Source organism: Lissotriton vulgaris, chromosome 11 (genome assembly GCF_964263255.1).
Source record: "Lissotriton vulgaris chromosome 11, aLisVul1.2, whole genome shotgun sequence".
Classification (NCBI taxonomy): Eukaryota; Metazoa; Chordata; class Amphibia; order Caudata; family Salamandridae; genus Lissotriton; species Lissotriton vulgaris.
In genome coordinates this window covers 4817582-4841956 of record NC_141699.1, presented here as the reverse complement: position 1 = coordinate 4841956, position 24375 = coordinate 4817582, and positions in this window count along the sequence as shown.

The window sequence follows — 24375 nt, the reverse complement described above, 5'->3', positions numbered from 1 at the left end:
TGTCCTTATGATATAAAAAACTCGATATTAATGTAGGTCGATATTTAAAAATCGATATTTTGACTGACCATCGTCAACAGGTATGTGATCAGTGATGTTATTTGAGATGTCATCACTGGTATCACTAGTGATGTTATTTAACATGTCATGAGTGATGTAATATGTGATGTCCCAAGCAGTGCATGGTGGGGCCATAATTTATAGTTCAGTAGCTCAATAGTTAGCAGGGTAAACTATAACTGGTGAATTTGAAGGTTTGTTTTGGTTATTAATCATTTGTTCTTATATTATTACAATATCTAACTATAACATGAATTTAACCTTTGTTTTTTTCACTGAATATACATATATGTATACGCATTATTGTGTGCATACACACACATCTAGATGGTTATATAGATAGATAGTTATAGATATATAGAGGCAGTTGTCACTGGGTAGTTATAGTTAGGACCACATTTTCATAGAAAATAAATTTTTTGGTTTGCTTACAACTTTGGAGCCCTTTGACAAATCTTCGCAAAATTTTCCAAAAAAAGTTCATCCACCTGTGCTTCTTCCTAGAAAGTTTCTGGTGATCTGTCAAGTGGGGGAGGAGAAAAAAGGAGCCCCCAAAACATGTTTTCCCCGTGCAATTTTCCATAAGAAAATTGAGAAGTGATACAGCAAAAATGGCTGAAAGGATTTATGCCAAATTTGGCAGAAAGCTATATCTTGGTCCAGAAAACATGCTTGTTTGTAATTTGGAGTAAATCCATTCAGCAGTTCTGAGAAATTCAGGTTCAAATGTATGTAAATATATATTACCTACTGGCAGTCGCCAGCAGGTAGTTATAGTTAGGACCTACTTTCCATAGGAAATCCACAACATTCTATTTGGAATAACTTTGGCGCCAGTGGACGAATCTTCGAGAATTTCTCCAAGAAAATGGCCTGCTCGGTTCCGCTCCTTCCTTGAAAGTTTGGGGGTGATTCGTTAAGTGGGGGCCGAGAAAAAAGGGTTCCCCAAAACGTGTTTTCCCCATGCAACTTTCCATAGGGACCTTTAGCCAGGGCTACAGCCCGAACGGCTAAACGGAATTACACCAAATTTGGCAGAGAGGTAGAGTTCGGTTCGCAGATTGTGCTTTTTGTTAAATGGTGTAAATCAGTTGAGTAGTTTCTGTGAAAATTACAAGTAAAATCATAGCGATATCTAGAGACAGAGTTCTACACGTGGACGGAGATTCGTTCAATTATGAGCGCGAGCTGTATGCTGATTGGCTGTCAACTGTCTGTCAACACTCGAAACCTGGAAGTGTTGGTGGCTATCTTGTGCCTCGGTAGCAGCGAGTCACAAGAAAACAGTAAAAGAAAGTTGAAAAATAAGGAAAGGGGGCAGGGTAGAAAAATGTTGACCCTCTAGGCCTGCTGAGGGGGTCGCACATGGATCTTTAGACCCCCCCCCAAAAAAATAATTTTAATTAAAAAAACCGCAGGGTACGCGTATCGTACTCGTACGTGGTGGAAAAGTAAAAAAAAAACTAGAAGTCTGTTTTATTCTTAATTAGCTCCCGGGGGGTGGGCCAAATCCCGGGGGCAATTTTTTTCTATAATGGGGGTTGAAAGGTCCTCCGAGCCCCGGGGAACGCCACCCCCGGGGTTTTATTTTGAAGTATGCGGGGGGGGGGGGGGTTAATGACCCCCCACATGCTTCAGGGGCCGCCACCATCCTGGGGAAGTAATATTTAAAATTGGGGGGGTCCGTGATGGCACGGACCCCCCAGCCACGGGGACCACCATCTTTCTGGGCTTTTTAATGTTGGGAGGGGGTCGCGCGGCCTCCCTCCTGGAGCTCTTGATGGCCCTGGGGTCTGACACCTCCCAAGGCCGGCTTCAGCAGTGTCCCGGGGTACCTACCCCCGGGACACAGCTGTTTGCTATGGTAAGGTGGGACCGTCGCAGCTCCCACTTTAGTACAGCAAACCGCTTTCCTATTTGAAAGAGAGAGCAAGTTAATATGCTGTCTTTTTTAAGTAGGAAAGCAGATTGCTTTTTGTTAGAGAGAGGAGCATATAAACTGGTCTCTCTGACAAAGCAATGCCGGGACGGGGGGAGCTGCCTGGGACCGTGGGGGGTATGATGTCATTTGAGATGTCATTGATGATGTCATGAGTGATGTCCCTGACCATGTCATGAGTGATGTTATATGTGACATCATCAGCAGTGCATTGCGGGCACGCGAGTTATAGTTAGCTGAACTAACTATAACAGGGGAATTTCAATGGTTTTGTATGAGTGTAATGTCCAGCTAACTATAACATGTGTGAAACAGATGCTCCGTCCATCACCACCCCCTTTTGTACCGCTTTTGGCCACCATAAGTGTGGCAGGGTATGCTCAGATGTGAGTCCCTTCGCTCACTTTGCCACTGGATTCAAGACAGCCGGGCTGAAGACGGCTGGAATGCCAGAAACCGGTCCTCGAAAGCTTGTTTCCGGTCCAGGGAAGACATGGCTTGGCAGTTCGGGCTGGACTGTTCCCATGAGGCACAGGGTCAGACTGATTTGCATATAGCCATGTCTAAACTGGGGTGGCAGAGTGGGCTAAAGACCGGTGATGGATTAAACCCAGAATTTTTGACTGGGTGTGAGTGTTCGATTGATTCAGATGCTCCGTCCATCACCACCCCATTTTGTACCGCGCTTGGCCGCCATAAGTGTGGCAGGGTATGCTCAGACGTGAGTCCATTCGCTCATTTTGCCACTGGATTCAAGAAAGCCGGGCTGAAGATGGCTGGAATGCCAGAAACCGGTCCTCGGAAGCTTGTTTCCGGTCCAGGGAAGACATGGCTTGGCAGTTCTGGCTGGACTGCTCCCATGAGGCACAGGGTCAGACTGATTTGCATATAGCCATGTCTGAACTGGGGTGGCAGAGTGGGCTAAAGAACGGTGATGGATTAAACCCAGATCTTTTGACTGGGTGTGAGTGTTTGATTGATTCAGATGCTCCGTCCATCACCACCCCCTTTTGTACCGTTCAAAGTACACTGAGCACTGCCTTTGACTATGCACAGGGAGCTATGAGTGTAGGGTATAGCATTTAGCTATGCCCTCTGCTTCTCTCCCCAGAGCCTGCAATGCATGTCATTCAGCTGCATAGGGCTGGATATGCAGGCCTTAGCTTGTATTCAAACATACAAGAGGTGATGGGAGATGCTTGTAATAACTCAAGCCACTGGCAATCGCTCGGGGTCGCATTGCGACGTATCCTTCTTTTGCCCACCATGCCACACTCAGCCAAGGCAAAACTATTCTTTTGTGCGTTTGATGGAACACCCTTAGTGGCATGGCCGTGCCCGTACGTAGATCCCGCACTCACTATGCTACTGAAAACAAGCTACACCCTACAGAGGAGCCCTAATCAGGGCAAAACAGGTCCTAGGATGCTTGCTTCCGGTTCAGGGTGGGCCTGGACCGGCAGTTCGGGCTGGACTGTTCCTATTGGTGCAGGGTCAAAACTGACTTCCCTATAGCCGAGTCTAATCTATGGTGCCATTGTGTGGAAAAGAGAAATAGGTTTGAATGCTACCCGAGCTAATGTTAGTGGTAAGCATTCTCCCATCACCTTTTGTGTGTTGGACATAGCTGTAAGCCATGCCCTGCAGCCAGCACTCCTGACCCAGGCCCGCTGCAGAAGGTCTTTAACCCAATGAACAGAGTCTTTGGCCATCTCCTAAAGTGACTACTCCTGCCCCCAGAGCCCCATGTACAGGTACACAGGACATGTCTCACAGCCATGCCCTGCAGCCTGTACTCCTGCCCCCAGAGTCCCATGTACAGGTACACAGGACATGTCCCACAGCCATGCCCTGCAGCCAGTACTCCTGACCCCAGAGCCTTCCTGTCCCCAGAGCCCCATGTACAGGTGCCCAGGACATGTCTCACAGCCATGCCCTGCAGCCTGTACTCCTGCACCCAGAGCCTTCCTGTCTCCAGAGCCCCATGTACAGGTGCCCAGGACATGTCTCACAGCCATGCCCTGCAGCCAGCACTCCTGTCCCCAGAGCCCCATGTACAGGTGCCCAGGACATGTCTCACAGCCATGCCCTGCAACCAGTACTCCTGCCCCCAGAGCCCCATGTACAGGTGCCCAGGACATGTCTCACAGCCGTGCCCTGCAGCAGGTACTCCTGCCCCTAGAGCCCCATGTACAGGTGCCCAGGACATGTCTTACAGCCGTGCCCTGCAGCCAGTACTCCTGCCCCCAGAGCCCTCCTGTCCCCAGAGCCCCGTGTACAGGTGCAGGTACAGGTGCCCAGGTACAGGTACAGGTACATGTGCTACATGTACAGGTGCCCACACTGGAATGTCAGAAACCGGTCCTCGGAAGCTTGTTTCCGGTCCAGGGAAGACATGGCTTGGCAGTTCTGGCTGGACTGTTCCCATGAGGCACAGGGTCAGACTGATTTGCATATAGCCATGTCTGAACTGGGGTGGCAGAGTGGGCTAAAGAACGGTGATGGATTAAACCCAGATCTTTTGACTGGGTGTGAGTGTTTGATTGATTCAGATGCTCCGTCCATCACCACCCCCTTTTGTACCGTTCAAAGTACACTGAGCACTGCCTTTGACTATGCACAGGGAGCTATGAGTGTAGGGTATAGCATTTAGCTATGCCCTCTGCTTCTCTCCCCAGAGCCTGCAATGCATGTCATTCAGCTGCATAGGGCTTGATATGCAGGCCTTAGCTTGTATTCAAACATACAAGAGGTGATGGGAGATGCTTGTAATAACTCAAGCCACTGGCAATCGCTCGGGGTAGCATTGCGACGTATCCTTCTTTTGCCCACCATGCCACACTCAGCCAAGGCAAAACTATTCTTTTGTGCGTTTGATGGAACACCCTTAGTGGCATGGCCGTGCCCGTACGTAGATCCCGCACTCACTATGCTACTGAAAACAAGCTACACCCTACAGAGGAGCCCTAATCAGGGCAAAACAGGTCCTAGGATGCTTGCTTCCGGTTCAGGGTGGGCCTGGACCGGCAGTTCGGGCTGGACTGTTCCTATTGGTGCAGGGTCAAAACTGACTTCCCTATAGCTGAGTCTAATCTATGGTGCCATTGTGTGGAAAAGAGAAATAGGTTTGAATGCTACCCGAGCTAATGTTAGTGGTAAGCATTCTCCCATCACCTTTTGTGTGTTGGACATAGCTGTAAGCCATGCCCTGCAGCCAGCACTCCTGACCCAGGCCCGCTGCAGAAGGTCTTTAACCCAATGAACAGAGTCTTTGGCCATCTCCTAAAGTGACTACTCCTGCCCCCAGAGCCCCATGTACAGGTGCCCAGGACATGTCTCACAGCCATGCCCTGCAGCCAGTACTCCTGCCCCCAGAGCCCTCCTGTCCCCAGAGCCCCATGTACAGGTGCCCTGGACATGTCTCACAGCCATGCCCTGCAGCCTGTACTCCTGCCCCCAGAGTCCCATGTACAGGTACACAGGACATGTCCCACAGCCATGCACTGCAGCCAGTACTCCTGACCCCAGAGCCCTCCTGTCCCCAGAGCCCCATGTACAGGTGCCCTGGACATGTCTCACAGCCATGCCCTGCAGCCTGTACTCCTGCCCCCAGAGTCCCATGTACAGGTACACAGGACATGTCCCACAGCCATGCCCTGCAGCCAGTACTCCTGACCCCAGAGCCTTCCTGTCCCCAGAGCCCCATGTACAGGTGCCCAGGACATGTCTCACAGCCATGCCCTGCAGCCAGCACTCCTGCACCCAGAGCCTTCCTGTCCCCAGAGCCCCATGTACAGGTACACAGGACATGTCTCACAGCCATGCCCTGCAGCCTGTACTCCTGCCCCCAGAGCCCTCCTGTCCCCAGAGCCCCATGTACAGGTGCCCTGGACATGTCTCACAGCCATGCCCTGCAGCCTGTACTCCTGCCCCCAGAGTCCCATGTACAGGTACACAGGACATGTCCCACAGCCATGCCCTGCAGCCAGTACTCCTGCCCCCAGAGCCTTCCTGTCCCCAGAGCCCCATGTACAGGTACACAGGACATGTCTCACAGCCATGCCCTGCAGCCAGTACTCCTGCCCCCAGAGCCCTCCTGTCCCCAGAGCCCCATGTACAGGTGCCCTGGACATGTCTCACAGCCATGCCCTGCAGCCTGTACTCCTGCCCCCAGAGTCCCATGTACAGGTACACAGGACATGTCCCACAGCCATGCACTGCAGCCAGTACTCCTGACCCCAGAGTCTTCCTGTCCCCAGAGCCCCATGTACAGGTACACAGGACATGTCTCACAGCCATGCCCTGCAGCCTGTACTCCTGCCCCCAGAGCCCCATGTACAGGTGCCCAGGACATGTCTCACAGCCATGCCCAGCAGCCTGTACTCCTGCCCCCAGAGCCCCATGTACAGGTGCCCAGGACATGTCTCACAGCCATGCCCTGCAGCCTGTACTCCTGCCCCCAGAGCCCCATGTACAGGTGCCCAGGACATGTCTCACAGCCATGCCCAGCAGCCTGTACTCCTGCCCCCAGAGCCCCATGTACAGGTACACAGGACATGTCTCACAGCCATGCCCTGCAGCCAGTACTCCTGCCCCCAGAGCCCTCCTGTCCCCAGAGCCCCATCTACAGGTACACAGGACATGTCTCACAGCCATGCCCTGCAGCCAGTACTCCTGCCCCCAGAGCCCTCCTGCCCCCAGAGCCCCATGTACAGGTACACAGGACATGTCTCACAGCCATGCCCTGCAGCCAGTACTCCTGCCCCCAGAGCCCTCCTGCCCCCAGAGCCCCATGTACAGGTGCCCAGGACATGTCTCACAGCCATGCCCAGCAGCCTGTACTCCTGCCCCCAGAGCCCCATGTACAGGTACACAGGACATGTCTCACAGCCATGCCCTGCAGCCAGTACTCCTGCACCCAGAGCCTTCCTGTCCCCAGAGCCCCATGTACAGGTGCCCAGGACATGTCTCACAGCCATGCCCTGCAGCCAGTACTCCTGCCCCCAGAGCCCCATGTACAGGTACACAAGACATGTCTTGCAGCCATGCCCTGCAGCCAGTACTCCTGCCCCCAGAGCCCCATGTACAGGTACACAAGACATGTCTCACAGCCGTGCCCTGCAGCCAGTACTCCTGTCCCCAGAGCCCCATGTACAGGTGCCCAGGACATGTCTCACAGCCATGCCCTGCAACCAGTACTCCTGCCCCCAGAGCCCCATGTACAGGTGCCCAGGACATGTCTCACAGCCGTGCCCTGCAGCCAGTACTCCTGTCCCCAGAGCCCCATGTACAGGTGCCCAGGACATGTCTCACAGCCGTGCCCTGCAGCCAGTACTCCTGTCCCCAGAGCCCCATGTACAGGTGCCCAGGACATGTCTCACAGCCATGCCCTGCAGCCAGCACTCCTGCCCCTAGAGCCCCATGTACAGGTGCCCAGGACATGTCTCACAGCCGTGCCCTGCAGCCAGTACTCCTGTCCCCAGAGCCCCATGTACAGGTACACAAGACATGTCTCACAGCCGTGCCCTGCAGCCAGTACTCCTGTCCCCAGAGCCCCATGTACAGGTGCCCAGGACATGTCTCACAGCCATGCCCTGCAGCCAGCACTCCTGCCCCTAGAGCCCCATGTACAGGTGCCCGGGACATGTCTCACAGCCATGCCCTGCAGCCAGCACTCCTGCACCCAGAGCCTTCCTGTCCCCAGAGCCCCATGTACAGGTGCCCAGGACATGTCTCACAGCCATGCCCTGCAGCCAGCACTCCTGCCCCTAGAGCCCCATGTACAGGTGCCCAGGACATGTCTCACAGCCATGCCCTGCAGCCAGCACTCCTGCCCCTAGAGCCCCATGTACAGGTGCCCAGGACATGTCTCACAGCCGTGCCCTGCAGCCAGTACTCCTGTCCCCAGAGCCCCATGTACAGGTACACAAGACATGTCTCACAGCCGTGCCCTGCAGCCAGTACTCCTGTCCCCAGAGCCCCATGTACAGGTGCCCAGGACATGTCTCACAGCCATGCCCTGCAGCCAGCACTCCTGCCCCTAGAGGCCCATGTACAGGTGCCCAGGACATGTCTCACAGCCATGCCCTGCAGCCAGCACTCCTGCCCCCAGAGTCCCATGTACAGGTGCCCAGGACATGTCTCACAGCCATGCCCTGCAGCCAGCACTCCTGCCCCTAGAGCCCCATGTACAGGTGCCCAGGACATGTCTCACAGCCATGCCCTGCAGCCTGTACTCCTGCCCCCAGAGTCCCATGTACAGGTACACAGGACATGTCTCACAGCCATGCCCTGCAGCCTGTACTCCTGCCCCCAGAGTCCCATGTACAGGTACACAGGACATGTCTCACAGCCATGCCCTGCAGCCTGTACTCCTGCCCCCAGAGTCCCATGTACAGGTACACAGGACATGTCTCACAGCCATGCCCTGCAGCCAGCACTCCTGACCCCAGAGCCTTCCTGTCCCCAGAGCCCCATGTACAGGTGCCCAGGACATGTCCCACAGCCATGCCCTGCAGCCAGTACTCCTGACCCCAGAGCCTTCCTGCCCCTAGAGCCCCATGTACAGGTGCCCGGGACATGTCTCACAGCCATGCCCTGCAGCCTGTACTCCTGCACCCAGAGCCTTCCTGTCCCCAGAGCCCCATGTACAGGTGCCCAGGACATGTCTCACAGCCGTGCCCTGCAGCCAGTACTCCTGCCCCCAGAGCCCCATGTACAGGTGCCCAGGACATGTCTCACAGCCATGCCCTGCAACCAGTACTCCTGCCCCCAGAGCCCCATGTACAGGTGCCCAGGACATGTCTCACAGCCGTGCCCTGCAGCAGGTACTCCTGCCCCTAGAGCCCCATGTACAGGTGCCCAGGACATGTCTTACAGCCGTGCCCTGCAGCCAGTACTCCTGCCCCCAGAGCCCTCCTGTCCCCAGAGCCCCGTGTACAGGTACAGGTACAGGTGCCCAGGTACAGGTACAGGTACATGTGCTACATGTACAGGTGCCCACACTGGAATGTCAGAAACCGGTCCTCGGAAGCTTGTTTCCGGTCCAGGGAAGACATGGCTTGGCAGTTCTGGCTGGACTGTTCCCATGAGGCACAGGGTCAGACTGATTTGCATATAGCCATGTCTGAACTGGGGTGGCAGAGTGGGCTAAAGAACGGTGATGGATTAAACCCAGATCTTTTGACTGGGTGTGAGTGTTTGATTGATTCAGATGCTCCGTCCATCACCACCCCCTTTTGTACCGTTCAAAGTACACTGAGCACTGCCTTTGACTATGCACAGGGAGCTATGAGTGTACGGTATAGCATTTAGCTATGCCCTCTGCTTCTCTCCCCAGAGCCTGCAATGCATGTCATTCAGCTGCATAGGGCTGGATATGCAGGCCTTAGCTTGTATTCAAACATACAAGAGGTGATGGGAGATGCTTGTAATAACTCAAGCCACTGGCAATCGCTCGTGGTAGCATTGCGACGTATCCTTCTTTTGCCCACCATGCCACACTCAGCCAAGGCAAAACTATTCTTTTGTGCGTTTGATGGAACACCCTTAGTGGCATGGCCGTGCCCGTACGTAGATCCCGCACTCACTATGCTACTGAAAACAAGCTACACCCTACTGAGGAGCCCTAATCAGGGCAAAACAGGTCCTAGGATGCTTGCTTCCGGTTCAGGGTGGGCCTGGACCGGCAGTTCGGGCTGGACTGTTCCTATTGGTGCAGGGTCAAAACTGACTTCCCTATAGCTGAGTCTAATCTATGGTGCCATTGTGTGGAAAAGAGAAATAGGTTTGAATGCTACCCGAGCTAATGTTAGTGGTAAGCATTCTCCCATCACCTTTTGTGTGTTGGACATAGCTGTAAGCCGTGCCCTGCAGCCAGCACTCCTGACCCAGGCCCGCTGCAGAAGGTCTTTAACCCAATGAACAGAGTCTTTGGCCATCTCCTAAAGTGACTACTCCTGCCCCCAGAGCCCCATGTACAGGTGCCCAGGACATGTCTCACAGCCATGCCCTGCAGCCAGTACTCCTGCCCCCAGAGCCCTCCTGTCCCCAGAGCCCCATGTACAGGTGCCCTGGACATGTCTCACAGCCATGCCCTGCAGCCTGTACTCCTGCCCCCAGAGTCCCATGTACAGGTACACAGGACATGTCCCACAGCCATGCACTGCAGCCAGTACTCCTGACCCCAGAGCCCTCCTGTCCCCAGAGCCCCATGTACAGGTGCCCAGGACATGTCTCACAGCCATGCCCTGCAGCCAGCACTCCTGCCCCTAGAGCCCCATGTACAGGTGCCCAGGACATGTCTCACAGCCATGCCCTGCAGCCAGCACTCCTGCCCCTAGAGCCCCATGTACAGGTGCCCAGGACATGTCTCACAGCCGTGCCCTGCAGCCAGTACTCCTGTCCCCAGAGCCCCATGTACAGGTACACAAGACATGTCTCACAGCCGTGCCCTGCAGCCAGTACTCCTGTCCCCAGAGCCCCATGTACAGGTGCCCAGGACATGTCTCACAGCCATGCCCTGCAGCCAGCACTCCTGCCCCTAGAGGCCCATGTACAGGTGCCCAGGACATGTCTCACAGCCATGCCCTGCAGCCAGCACTCCTGCCCCCAGAGTCCCATGTACAGGTGCCCAGGACATGTCTCACAGCCATGCCCTGCAGCCAGCACTCCTGCCCCTAGAGCCCCATGTACAGGTGCCCAGGACATGTCTCACAGCCATGCCCTGCAGCCTGTACTCCTGCCCCCAGAGTCCCATGTACAGGTACACAGGACATGTCTCACAGCCATGCCCTGCAGCCTGTACTCCTGCCCCCAGAGTCCCATGTACAGGTACACAGGACATGTCTCACAGCCATGCCCTGCAGCCTGTACTCCTGCCCCCAGAGTCCCATGTACAGGTACACAGGACATGTCTCACAGCCATGCCCTGCAGCCAGCACTCCTGACCCCAGAGCCTTCCTGTCCCCAGAGCCCCATGTACAGGTGCCCAGGACATGTCCCACAGCCATGCCCTGCAGCCAGTACTCCTGACCCCAGAGCCTTCCTGCCCCTAGAGCCCCATGTACAGGTGCCCGGGACATGTCTCACAGCCATGCCCTGCAGCCTGTACTCCTGCACCCAGAGCCTTCCTGTCCCCAGAGCCCCATGTACAGGTGCCCAGGACATGTCTCACAGCCGTGCCCTGCAGCCAGTACTCCTGCCCCCAGAGCCCCATGTACAGGTGCCCAGGACATGTCTCACAGCCATGCCCTGCAACCAGTACTCCTGCCCCCAGAGCCCCATGTACAGGTGCCCAGGACATGTCTCACAGCCGTGCCCTGCAGCAGGTACTCCTGCCCCTAGAGCCCCATGTACAGGTGCCCAGGACATGTCTTACAGCCGTGCCCTGCAGCCAGTACTCCTGCCCCCAGAGCCCTCCTGTCCCCAGAGCCCCGTGTACAGGTACAGGTACAGGTGCCCAGGTACAGGTACAGGTACATGTGCTACATGTACAGGTGCCCACACTGGAATGTCAGAAACCGGTCCTCGGAAGCTTGTTTCCGGTCCAGGGAAGACATGGCTTGGCAGTTCTGGCTGGACTGTTCCCATGAGGCACAGGGTCAGACTGATTTGCATATAGCCATGTCTGAACTGGGGTGGCAGAGTGGGCTAAAGAACGGTGATGGATTAAACCCAGATCTTTTGACTGGGTGTGAGTGTTTGATTGATTCAGATGCTCCGTCCATCACCACCCCCTTTTGTACCGTTCAAAGTACACTGAGCACTGCCTTTGACTATGCACAGGGAGCTATGAGTGTACGGTATAGCATTTAGCTATGCCCTCTGCTTCTCTCCCCAGAGCCTGCAATGCATGTCATTCAGCTGCATAGGGCTGGATATGCAGGCCTTAGCTTGTATTCAAACATACAAGAGGTGATGGGAGATGCTTGTAATAACTCAAGCCACTGGCAATCGCTCGTGGTAGCATTGCGACGTATCCTTCTTTTGCCCACCATGCCACACTCAGCCAAGGCAAAACTATTCTTTTGTGCGTTTGATGGAACACCCTTAGTGGCATGGCCGTGCCCGTACGTAGATCCCGCACTCACTATGCTACTGAAAACAAGCTACACCCTACTGAGGAGCCCTAATCAGGGCAAAACAGGTCCTAGGATGCTTGCTTCCGGTTCAGGGTGGGCCTGGACCGGCAGTTCGGGCTGGACTGTTCCTATTGGTGCAGGGTCAAAACTGACTTCCCTATAGCTGAGTCTAATCTATGGTGCCATTGTGTGGAAAAGAGAAATAGGTTTGAATGCTACCCGAGCTAATGTTAGTGGTAAGCATTCTCCCATCACCTTTTGTGTGTTGGACATAGCTGTAAGCCGTGCCCTGCAGCCAGCACTCCTGACCCAGGCCCGCTGCAGAAGGTCTTTAACCCAATGAACAGAGTCTTTGGCCATCTCCTAAAGTGACTACTCCTGCCCCCAGAGCCCCATGTACAGGTGCCCAGGACATGTCTCACAGCCATGCCCTGCAGCCAGTACTCCTGCCCCCAGAGCCCTCCTGTCCCCAGAGCCCCATGTACAGGTGCCCTGGACATGTCTCACAGCCATGCCCTGCAGCCTGTACTCCTGCCCCCAGAGTCCCATGTACAGGTACACAGGACATGTCCCACAGCCATGCACTGCAGCCAGTACTCCTGACCCCAGAGCCCTCCTGTCCCCAGAGCCCCATGTACAGGTGCCCAGGACATGTCTCACAGCCATGCCCTGCAGCCAGTACTCCTGACCCCAGAGCCTTCCTGTCCCCAGAGCCCCATGTACAGGTGCCCAGGACATGTCTCACAGCCATGCCCTGCAGCCAGTACTCCTGCCCCCAGAGCCCTCCTGTCCCCAGAGCCCCATGTACAGGTACACAGGACATGTCTCACAGCCATGCCCTGCAGCCTGTACTCCTGCCCCCAGAGTCCCATGTACAGGTACACAGGACATGTCCCACAGCCATGCACTGCAGCCAATACTCCTGACCCCTGAGCCTTCCTGTCCCCAGAGCCCCATGTACAGGTGCCCAGGACATGTCTCACAGCCATGCCCTGCAGCTAGTACTCCTGCCCACAGAGCCCTCCTGTCCCCAGAGCCCCATGTACAGGTGCCCAGGACATGTCTCACAGCCATGCCCAGCAGCCAGTACTCCTGCCCACAGAGCCATCCTGTCCACAGAGCCCCATGTACAGGTGCCCAGTGTGAGAAGGTGGCCCGATATGCAACGTTCGCTATTCTAGCGACCGCTATATATCGTTCCAACGACCCTTATGGTGTTTGGTTGTAAGTCAACCTATAGACCAGCTATCCTAGTAGCGTGGATACGAGCAGTCTAAGGCTAAAGACTCGAGAGGGCGTGTTAAGCCAGCTGTTTACCACACATGTACCCCTTGAATACCAAGTGAAAGGACACCACACAAGTGTTATGAAAATAAACAGGATATTTATTAAGAATCACAACAGCCCTGTACTCTTTATGAGGACAGGGTACTAAGCACAAACCAAATCTCTTAGGAAAATACTTCAAGTGCACAATTAAAACAAGTGTCCGAGGACACGGAGAGGTTAAGGTCTCGGGCGGACCCGATAAGGCAAGTCGGAAGCGAGGGACTCGGGACCCTAGAGTAAGGAGGCTATGCAGGCACCGAAATGCCGAGTTACCTAGCCACGAGGGCTGCGGCTGCACAAGTCTTACAGGCGTCGGGGTCTTCGCTGACGAGCCAGGAGCCGGAAGAAAAGGAGTTGCTGGCCGGCGACCAGTGCTGAATAGTTCGTAGAGATCCAAGCCTGGATCAGAGATTGATGATACCTGAAAGCAGAGGGGACCAAGTTCGTACTACTAGCCAGTAGTCAGAGGGTACCCGGAGGGCACCGGTTGGCCGTCACCTCGACCAGGTGAGTGGGCGACGCTAGGCTCTGCAGTCTCACGGACCAGGAGGCGTTGTCGGCGACCACGGCGGAGGTGCGAGCTGTCCCACGAAGGATGATGCTGTCGGCGTCGCTGGGCCCAGGATGGGGCAACAAGCCTTGGCAGATCTCAGGGCCACGTGGTGGGCCTAAGATGGCGTCTTGAGTGGACCAAGAGGGTCCGGGGTGCTTCTCGCAGAGATGGAAGCAAGGGCCAGTCTGGAGCAACCAGACCAGCAGTGTTGATTGTCGGATGTCGTCACAGAAGGGCACAAGCCAGCGGCTAGTGACCAGACAACGTACTGAGCAGCGAGCAGAAGGGCCCCACGCAGATCGTGGAGATGCTGGGAGACTGCACTTCGGTGCTGGAGCGGCTCAGGGTCGGGGCTTCTCGGACCCCAGAGCACTCACCAGGGAATCGCTTCGATGGTCGTGCTGGTTTTAAGAGCGTGCAGGTTCTGATGATGGCCGGTCCCTCGAGGTCTCGTCGCACCCACAGATCACAGCTGAGCTGATGACGTGGGTAGAGGTCAGAGGTGCCAGGGAAGCCGGTTCTCGTCGAGCTGGGCCGTCGGATCCTTGAGGAAGGACTTGCAGCAAACCGCAGAGTTCTTAGATGGTGCCCGCTGATGCAGGGTGACTACTCCTTAGTCACAAGGGAGAAATCTTGAGAAGAGTCTTGAGTGTCCTTTCGTAGAAAGTAGTTCTTGATTCAAAGATGATCTAATTTGGAAGGGTCCCCGCTCCGGTCTTTATCCTAAGAAAGGGGCGGGTACATGACTAGGTCCTGCCCTAAGGGTGGGACCGGGAAGGGGGGTAGTTACACCCCTCTCCCCTGCCGGACTTTCCCCAGGCCAGGGCTGGCGCCCCTGGAACTGGTTCTGACCGGCAGATGCGTAGTGAGCACCGGGGTGCCACTCCGCAGTCACCTTCTCGCAAAAGCCCTACCTACCCAGAATACACAAACCCTGTCTGGGACGGTGCGAACACCGCCCTCGACAGGAAACCCTTGGTCCAAGCTCTCCCCGCTGGAAGGACTCCCAGCAGCAGGAGGTCAGACTCGTGTCTGTGGTGGCAGCATCCATTTTGTGGAGCTGAGGCTTTAGTTAACTTTAACCGGGGTTCACAGTTACGTACATGTCGTGTCCCTCTAGAAGGGCGGAATGCTAACCTCATCGCCAGGGTTGGTGAGAGGGCAGCATCCCGATTCGTATGACACCTTACTCGACATGCTTTGATAACGCGACACCGAAGTTACCGATGGGGTACGCGTTATCATGGAACAGCCATTGGGTCTTGGTTCCGCAAGCTGCAACCGGCTCGGCTCGGGCCAGAGCCTAGTTCACACGAGCCCATGCACTCTGCCTTCAGGATTGTCAAGGCCTGCCATAGGAGTGACTGATAGGAACTCGAGTGTCCATTGTATGGTTAGATATAGGGCTACTATATCTAAAGCAAAGTGTGCTTACACGACTTCGCCCCAGCTGTCATGCAGCCAGTTGTGTCAAATTTAGGCGGCCAGCCAGGGGTGGCATAATTCATGCTGCAGCTCCTGGCGGCCCTGGGTACACCCATGCCCTGAGTTACAGGGTCTGATAAGGTGGCCCAGTACCAATTGGTAAATGCACCTAGGGTACATGTCGTAATTTAGAAAGAGAACAGCCAGGCTGTGGGTCTGATTAGCAGGCCCACAGCCAGAGAAAGTCGTAAACCAATGAAACAAAAGCAAAAAATCTGGGTGATCATAGGATTGCAGACCCTACTCTCCTACATGACCCCCCCCCAAACGTCGGAACAATAAGCTAACCTTGACCAGGTGAGTCTTCTTGTTCTAAGTGGAAATATCTGGAGAGCCCATCGGCATTGCCATGATCAGTACCAGGTCTATGTTCCACTGTAAAGTCCATCCCCTGTAGGGAAATGGACCACCTTAGCAGTTTGGGGTTTTCACCCTTCATCTGATTTAGCCACAAGATGGGCTTATGGTCGGTCTGAATCTTGAAGTGAGTGCCAAACAAGTATGGCCTCAGCTTCTTCTGGGCCCAAACCACAGCAAAGGCCTCCCTCTCAATAGCTGACCAATTCTTCTCTCTAGGGGTCAGCCTTCTGCTTATAAAAGCAATGGGCTGGTCTTGACCATCAAAATTCAGTTGAGAAAGAACAGCTCCCACACCCAACTCAGAAGCATCTGTTTGGACAATGAATGGTTTGGAGTAGTCCGGACTCTTGAGGATAGGCGCCGTGCACATGGCCTGCTTTAGGTCATCGAATGCTTTTTGACAGCTCGCTGTCCACTGAACCTTTTTTGGCATTTTCTTGCTTGTCAGTTCGTTTAATGGTGTCACGATGGAACCATAGTTCCTGACAAACTTCCGGTAGTATCCAGTCAGGCCCAAGAAAGCTCGAACCTGAGTCTGGGTGGTTGGAGGAGCCCAGTCCCTGATTGACTGTATCTTGCTCTCCAGTGGCTGAACCTGGCCCCCACCTACAAGGTGGCCCAGGTATACAACCTGTGTCTGCCCTATCTGGCACTTGGTGGCCTTGATAGTGAGGCCTGCTGCTTGCAGAGCCTCTAACACTTTCCGCAGGTGGACCAGGTGATCCTCCCAGGTGGAGCTAAAGACAGCAATATCGTCAAGATACGCCGCACAGAAGTCATCCAGCCCAGTAAGGACTTGATTCACCAACCTTTGGAAGGTGGCAGGTGCATTTTTCAGACCAAAGGGCATCACCACGAACTGATAATGCCCACCAGGGGTTGAAAATGCGGTTTTAGGCTTGGCGTCCTCAGCTAACCTGATTTGCCAATACCCAGCTGTCAGGTCAAACGTACTTAAGTAGTTGGCCGAAGCCAATCTATCGATAAGCTCGTCTGCCCTTGGTATTGGGTGGGCGTCAGTCTTAGTGACTGCATTGAGACCCCTGTAGTCTACGCAAAACCTCATCTCTCTCTTACCGCCCGGGGTGTGAGGTTTCGGCACCAGAACTACGGGACTAGCCCAAGGGCGGTCCGAGGGTTCAATGACTCCCAGCTCCAACATTTTCTGCACTTCACTCTTGATGCAGTCTCTAACGTGATCAGGCTGCCGGTAGATTTTACTCTTAACGGGCAAGCTGTCACCAGTGTCAACCTCATGGGTGCACCAATCGGTCTGGCTGGGTGTTAGAGAAAACATATGTCTGAAAGACTGAAGAACCTGTTTACAGTCTCTCTGTTGATGTTCGGAGAGGCTGCCACAAAAGACAACACCATCTACCGATCCATCGTCAGGATTCTGAGTGAGCAGGTCGGGGAGAGGGTCACTCTCCTCCTCCTGTCCCTCATCTAGGGCCATGAGCAAACTCATGTCCTTCCTGTCGACATATGCCTTGAGCCTGTTGACATGAAGCACCCTGTGGGGGCTCCGGGGAGTTCCCAGGTCGACCAGGTAGGTGACCTCTCCCTTTTTCTCCAGGATGGTGTAGGGCCCGGACCATTTGTCCTTGAGTGCTGCTGGGGCCACTGGCTCCAACACCCACACCTTCTGTCCGGGCTGATAAACAGTCAAGACAGCCTTTTGGTCATGCCAAGCTTTTTGGAGTTCTTGGCTGGCCTTAAGGTTTTCAGATGCCTTCTCCATGTACTCAGCCATCCGCGAGCGGAGGCCAAGCACATAGTCCACTATGTTGGCTGCAGGCTTTTTGAGAGGTCTCTCCCATCCTTCCTTCACCAAACACAGGGGTCCTCTTACAGGATGCCCGTACAAAAGTTCAAAAGGGCTGTAGCCAACCCCCTTCTGTGGGACTTCTCTGTAGGCGAACAAGAGGCAGGGGATCAGGACGTCCCATCTACGCCGAAGCTTTTCAGGTAGTCCATGAATCATCCCTTTAAGGGTCCTGTTGAATCTCTCAACAAGCCCATTGCATTGTGGATGATAGGGTGTAGTGAACTTGTAGTTGACACCACATTCCTTCCACATAGCAGTTAAGTAGCTCGACATAAAGTTTGCACCTCTGTCGGAGACGACCTCCTTAGGGAAGCCCACTCTGGAGAATACTCCAACTAGGGCTCTTGCCACAACAGGTGCTGTAGTGGTCCTAAGGGGAATAGCTTCAGGATACCTGGTGGCATGATCCACTACCACCAGTATAAACTTGTGCCCTGATGCTGTTGGTGGTTCCATGGGACCGACGATGTCGATCCCCACCCGTTCAAAGGGCACCCCCACCACAGGCATTGGTATAAGGGGGGCCTTTGTCGTGCCACCTGACTTACCACTGGCTTGGCAAGTGACACAGGAGCGGCAAAACTCCTTGGTATCTTCGTTCATATGAGGCCAGTGAAAGTGTGAGACAAGCCGGTCCCACGTTTTCGTCTGGCCTAAGTGACCTGCTAAGGGAATCTCGTGGGCCAAGGTAAGTAGGAAACCACGCTGAGACAAGGGTACAACCAGCCTCCTGGTCATGCCAGGCTTGGGGTCTCTTGACTCAGTGTACAGGAGTCCATCTTCCCAGTATACCTTGTGGGTACCTGTGGCGTTCCCAGCAGCCTCAGCAGCAGCCTGCTGTCTGAGGGGTTCAAGAGAAGGGCAGTCTAACTGGTCCTTCCCCAGGTCTTCCCTTGAGGGTCCCCCTGAACCCAAGAATTCAACTTGATCAAGTTCGAACTCTCTCGGCTCAGTTTCCCTCAATTCCTGTAGGTCAGCCTCCTCTGAGACTTGATCCACGACCTGGGGCAAGGGGGAAGGCGCAGCCTTAACCCTACCGCTCTTTTTCTTGGGAGGTGTCTGGTCCGTTGTTCCAGGATCCAGCACCTGTTCAGTGGGGCATTTCCTGACCTGTGACCTGGTCACAGCGAACACATGTGCTGGCAAGCCTAACATTTCCATGTGAGTCCGGTGCTCCACTTCTGACCATTGTGATGACTCCAAATCATTGCCCAACAAACAATCCACTGGGAGGTCTGGACTAACTACAACCTTCTTTTGGCCAGTTACCCCTCCCCAGGAGAAAGCTACAATTGCCATACTGTGATTGGTAGTGACATTGCTTGCATTGGTCACCAGGAATTCCGTACCTGGCATGATCTGTCCAGGGTCCACAAAGTTAGGCGTCACCATGGTGACGCTGGCACAAGTGTCCCTATAGGCCTGAGCCATCTTTCCATTTATGAAAGGCGTCTGTCGGTATTTGCCCAAAGCATTGGGACTTACGTCAGGGGACATATCCACATCCCCTGTACTGACAAGGACAGCCTGAGTGAGTGTGCCAACTAAGTTGTCACGCCCCTCAGAACCCAGGGTTAACCCTACTAAACCCTTGGGAGGCGCACTACCACTGCTGACTGTACTAGGGGGCACAGGTGCCTTAGGGGCTGCAGTGGCAGGAGTCTGCCCTCCTCCTTTCTTGGTGCACTCACTAAACCAGTGAGATTTACTTTTACAGTACTGGCACCATCTTTTGGATTGGCCTTCTTTCTTCTTTTGGGGAGCCTGACCCCCACCCTCTTTGGGTTGTTGGGGACCTGTCGAAGACTTCTGGTCGTTTTGTTCCCCCTTAGAATCTTTACCCTTTTGGTCTGCTTTCTTCTGACCACCTTGATTCTGGCCCTGGTTCTGTTTAACTCTCGTACGAACCCATCTGTCTGCCTTCTTTCCCAATTCTTGGGGAGAGGTCAGATCCGAGTCGACAAGATGCTGATGCAACAACTGGTTCTGACAATTGTTTAAAATTTGTTCTCTCATCATCAAATTATACAATCCTTTGTAATCAGTAACCTTACTGCCCAGCAACCAGCCCTCAAAAGCCTTAGTGGCACAATCGACAAAGTCAGACCAATCTTGAGACTGCGTTTTCTGGGTATCCCTGAACAGCACCCTGTACTGCTCAGTGGTTAGGCCAAACCCTTCAACGAGTGTATTCTTCAAGACTTGGTAATCGTTAGCATCCTCCACCCTTGTGGTGAGGAGCTTGTCTCTTCCTTTTCCTTCAAAGGAGAGCCACAAGATAGCTGCCCACTGACTCTGGGGAACACCCTGCACAGTGCAGGCCCTCTCCAAAGCAGTAATCCATTTGTGGATGTCGTCCCCTTGTTTAAAGGGGGGCACTATCTTCCCAAGGTGTTTCGTATCGAAACTCTTTTCCCTATTACTAGGTACATTGCTGCCACCAGTGGGGACTACCCCACTTAACTGTTGCTCTCGAGCAAAGGCAAGCCTTTCTTTGGCCAGGGCAAGTTCTTCCCTTTCGATCCTCAGATTAGCTGCCCTTTCCTTAGCTTCGTACACTCTCCTCTGAGGGGACGTCATCCCTCTTTGAGAAGAGTTGTGAGAGCCATTGGTTTGAAGGGATCTGCCAGAGTCTCTTGACAGAGATCTGGCTCGTCCATTCCCAATGTTAAGCTGACCTGATAGTAGCGCCGGGGGTCCCCCAGTACCACTATCATGTTTGCTTAAGTTGGACCGGGTTAGTCTGACGACTTCTACCTGTCCCTTATCTGCCTCATCCCCAGAGGGATCCTCATCCTCATCCTCCTCCACATTCTCATTCTCGGTTGAGAGAAGGATTAGGTCAGGGTCACCTCTGGTTCCCTCGAGGGGAGGCATGTCTCCTTCTGGATTAGAATGGCTAAGAATCTTCTCAGCCTTTCTGGCATCATAAGTCTCGAGGAGACCAATCAGAAAGGAGGTGGTGGGGTTAGCCCCTTGCTTAATCTTCCTAGAGGTACATACTTGTCGTAACTCATGGAAGTTAAGCGCAGTATATCTTGAAGGGATGACCTGTGGAGGGTCAACTGACACAAGGGGAGACTCAGAGTTTCCTCCTTTGTCCGACATACTGTTTCTAGTGTGGTGTAAGTGATGCACCTACCTACACTACGTGTTTCCCTACTGATCCCTTGCTAAGAGTTGCAGCCAAGGTGTGCTAAGCCTTGAGGAGCTACAACAGCTGGTTCAGTAGAACTCAGAGTATTCTAAGCTTTAGTTATATGTACTAACAGTACTTATGCGATCTTTCAACAAGATATTCTTAGGATACGTGTGGTAAAACAACAGCAAGCTCAAATCCCAACCGCTGCTCACCAATGTGAGAAGGTGGCCCGATATGCAACGTTCGCTATTCTAGCGACCGCTATATATCGTTCCAACGACCCTTATGGTGTTTGGTTGTAAGTCAACCTATAGACCAGCTATCCTAGTAGCGTGGATACGAGCAGTCTAAGGCTAAAGACTCGAGAGGGCGTGTTAAGCCACCAGCTGTTTACCACACATGTACCCCTTGAATACCAAGTGAAAGGACACCACACAAGTGTTATGAAAATAAACAGGATATTTATTAAGAATCACAACAGCCCTGTACTCTTTATGAGGACAGGGTACTAAGCACAAACCAAATCTCTTAGGAAAATACTTCAAGTGCACAATTAAAACAAGTGTCCGAGGACACGGAGAGGTTAAGGTCTCGGGCGGACCCGATAAGGCAAGTCGGAAGCGAGGGACTCGGGACCCTAGAGTAAGGAGGCTATGCAGGCACCGAAATGCCGAGTTACCTAGCCACGAGGGCTGCGGCTGCACAAGTCTTACAGGCGTCGGGGTCTTCGCTGACGAGCCAGGAGCCGGAAGAAAAGGAGTTGCTGGCCGGCGACCAGTGCTGAATAGTTCGTAGAGATCCAAGCCTGGATCAGAGATTGATGATACCTGAAAGCAGAGGGGACCAAGTTCGTACTACTAGCCAGTAGTCAGAGGGTACCCGGAGGGCACCGGTTGGCCGTCACCTCGACCAGGTGAGTGGGCGACGCTAGGCTCTGCAGTCTCACGGACCAGGAGGCGTTGTCGGCGACCACGGCGGAGGTGCGAGCTGTCCCACGAAGGATGATGCTGTCGGCGTCGCTGGGCCCAGGATGGGGCAACAAGCCTTGGCAGATCTCAGGGCCACGTGGTGGGCCTAAGATGGCGTCTTGAGTGGACCAAGAGGGTCCGGGGTGCTTCTCGCAGAGATGGAAGCAAGGGCCAGTCTGGAGCAACCAGACCAGCAGTGTTGATTGTCGGATGTCGTCACAGAAGGGCACAAGCCAGCGGCTAGTGACCAGACAACGTACTGAGCAGCGAGCAGAAGGGCCCCACGCAGATCGTGGAGATGCTGGGAGACTGCACTTCGGTGCTGGAGCGGCTCAGGGTCGGGGCTTCTCGGACCCCAGAGCACTCACCAGGGAATCGCTTCGATGGTCGTGCTGGTTTTAAGAGCGTGCAGGTTCTGATGATGGCCGGTCCCTCGAGGTCTCGTCGCACCCACAGATCACAGCTGAGCTGATGACGTGGGTAGAGGTCAGAGGTGCCAGGGAAGCCGGTTCTCGTCGAGCTGGGCCGTCGGATCCTTGAGGAAGGACTTGCAGCAAACCGCAGAGTTCTTAGATGGTGCCCGCTGATGCAGGGTGACTACTCCTTAGTCACAAGGGAGAAATCTTGAGAAGAGTCTTGAGTGTCCTTTCGTAGAAAGTAGTTCTTGATTCAAAGATGATCTAATTTGGAAGGGTCCCCGCTCCGGTCTTTATCCTAAGAAAGGGGCGGGTACATGACTAGGTCCTGCCCTAAGGGTGGGACCGGGAAGGGGGGTAGTTACACCCCTCTCCCCTGCCGGACTTTCCCCAGGCCAGGGCTGGCGCCCCTGGAACTGGTTCTGACCGGCAGATGCGTAGTGAGCACCGGGGTGCCACTCCGCAGTCACCTTCTCGCAAAAGCCCTACCTACCCAGAATACACAAACCCTGTCTGGGACGGTGCGAACACCGCCCTCGACAGGAAACCCTTGGTCCAAGCTCTCCCCGCTGGAAGGACTCCCAGCAGCAGGAGGTCAGACTCGTGTCTGTGGTGGCAGCATCCATTTTGTGGAGCTGAGGCTTTAGTTAACTTTAACCGGGGTTCACAGTTACGTACATGTCGTGTCCCTCTAGAAGGGCGGAATGCTAACCTCATCGCCAGGGTTGGTGAGAGGGCAGCATCCCGATTCGTATGACACCTTACTCGACATGCTTTGATAACGCGACACCGAAGTTACCGATGGGGTACGCGTTATCATGGAACAGCCATTGGGTCTTGGTTCCGCAAGCTGCAACCGGCTCGGCTCGGGCCAGAGCCTAGTTCACACGAGCCCATGCACTCTGCCTTCAGGATTGTCAAGGCCTGCCATAGGAGTGACTGATAGGAACTCGAGTGTCCATTGTATGGTTAGATATAGGGCTACTATATCTAAAGCAAAGTGTGCTTACACGACTTCGCCCCAGCTGTCATGCAGCCAGTTGTGTCAAATTTAGGCGGCCAGCCAGGGGTGGCATAATTCATGCTGCAGCTCCTGGCGGCCCTGGGTACACCCATGCCCTGAGTTACAGGGTCTGATAAGGTGGCCCAGTACCAATTGGTAAATGCACCTAGGGTACATGTCGTAATTTAGAAAGAGAACAGCCAGGCTGTGGGTCTGATTAGCAGGCCCACAGCCAGAGAAAGTCGTAAACCAGTGAAACAAAAGCAAAAAATCTGGGTGATCATAGGATTGCAGACCCTACTCTCCTACACCCAGGACATGTCTCACAGCCATGCCCTGCAGCTAGTACTCCTGCCCACAGAGCCCTCGTGTCCCCAGAACCCCATGTACAGGTGCCCAGGACATGTCTCACAGCCATGCCCAGCAGCCAGTACTCCTGCCCACAGAGCCATCCTGTCCACAGAGCCCCATGTACAGGTGCCCAGGACATGTCTCACAGCCATGCCCTGCAGCCAGCACTCCTGCACCCAGAGCCTTCCTGTCCCCAGAGCCCCATGTACAGGTGCCCAGGACATGTCTCACAGCCATGCCCTGCAGCCAGTACTCCTGCCCACAGAGCCCCATGTACAGGTGCCCGGGACATGTCTCACAGCCATGCCCAGCAGCCAGTACTCCTGCCCACAGAGCCATCCTGTCCACAGAGCCCCATGTACAGGTGCCCAGGACATCTCTCACAGCCATGCCCTGCAGCCAGTACTCCTGCCCACAGAGCCCCATGTACAGGTGCCCGGGACATGTCTCACAGCCATTCCCTGCAGCCAGTACTCCTGCCCACAGAGCCCCATGTACAGGTGCCCGGGACATGTCTCACAGCCATTCCCTGCAGCCAGTACTCCTGCCCCCAGAGCCCTCCTGCCCCCAGAGCCCTCCTGTCCCCAGAGCCCCATGTACAGGTGCCCAGGACATGTCTCACAGCCGTGCCCTGCAGCCAGTACCCCTGCCCCCGTAGCACCAGGTATGCAGGACATGTCTTGCAGCCGTGCCCTGCAGCCAGTACTCCTGCTTCCGCAGCCTCATGTACATGGTATTCAGCGGCACATAAAGGGTTCCTTACGCAGGACATGTCTCACAGCCACACCCGCAGCCTGGCCTGCTGCCCCCAGAGCCCCATCTACATGGTATTGAGCGGCACACAAACGGTTCTCTGCCC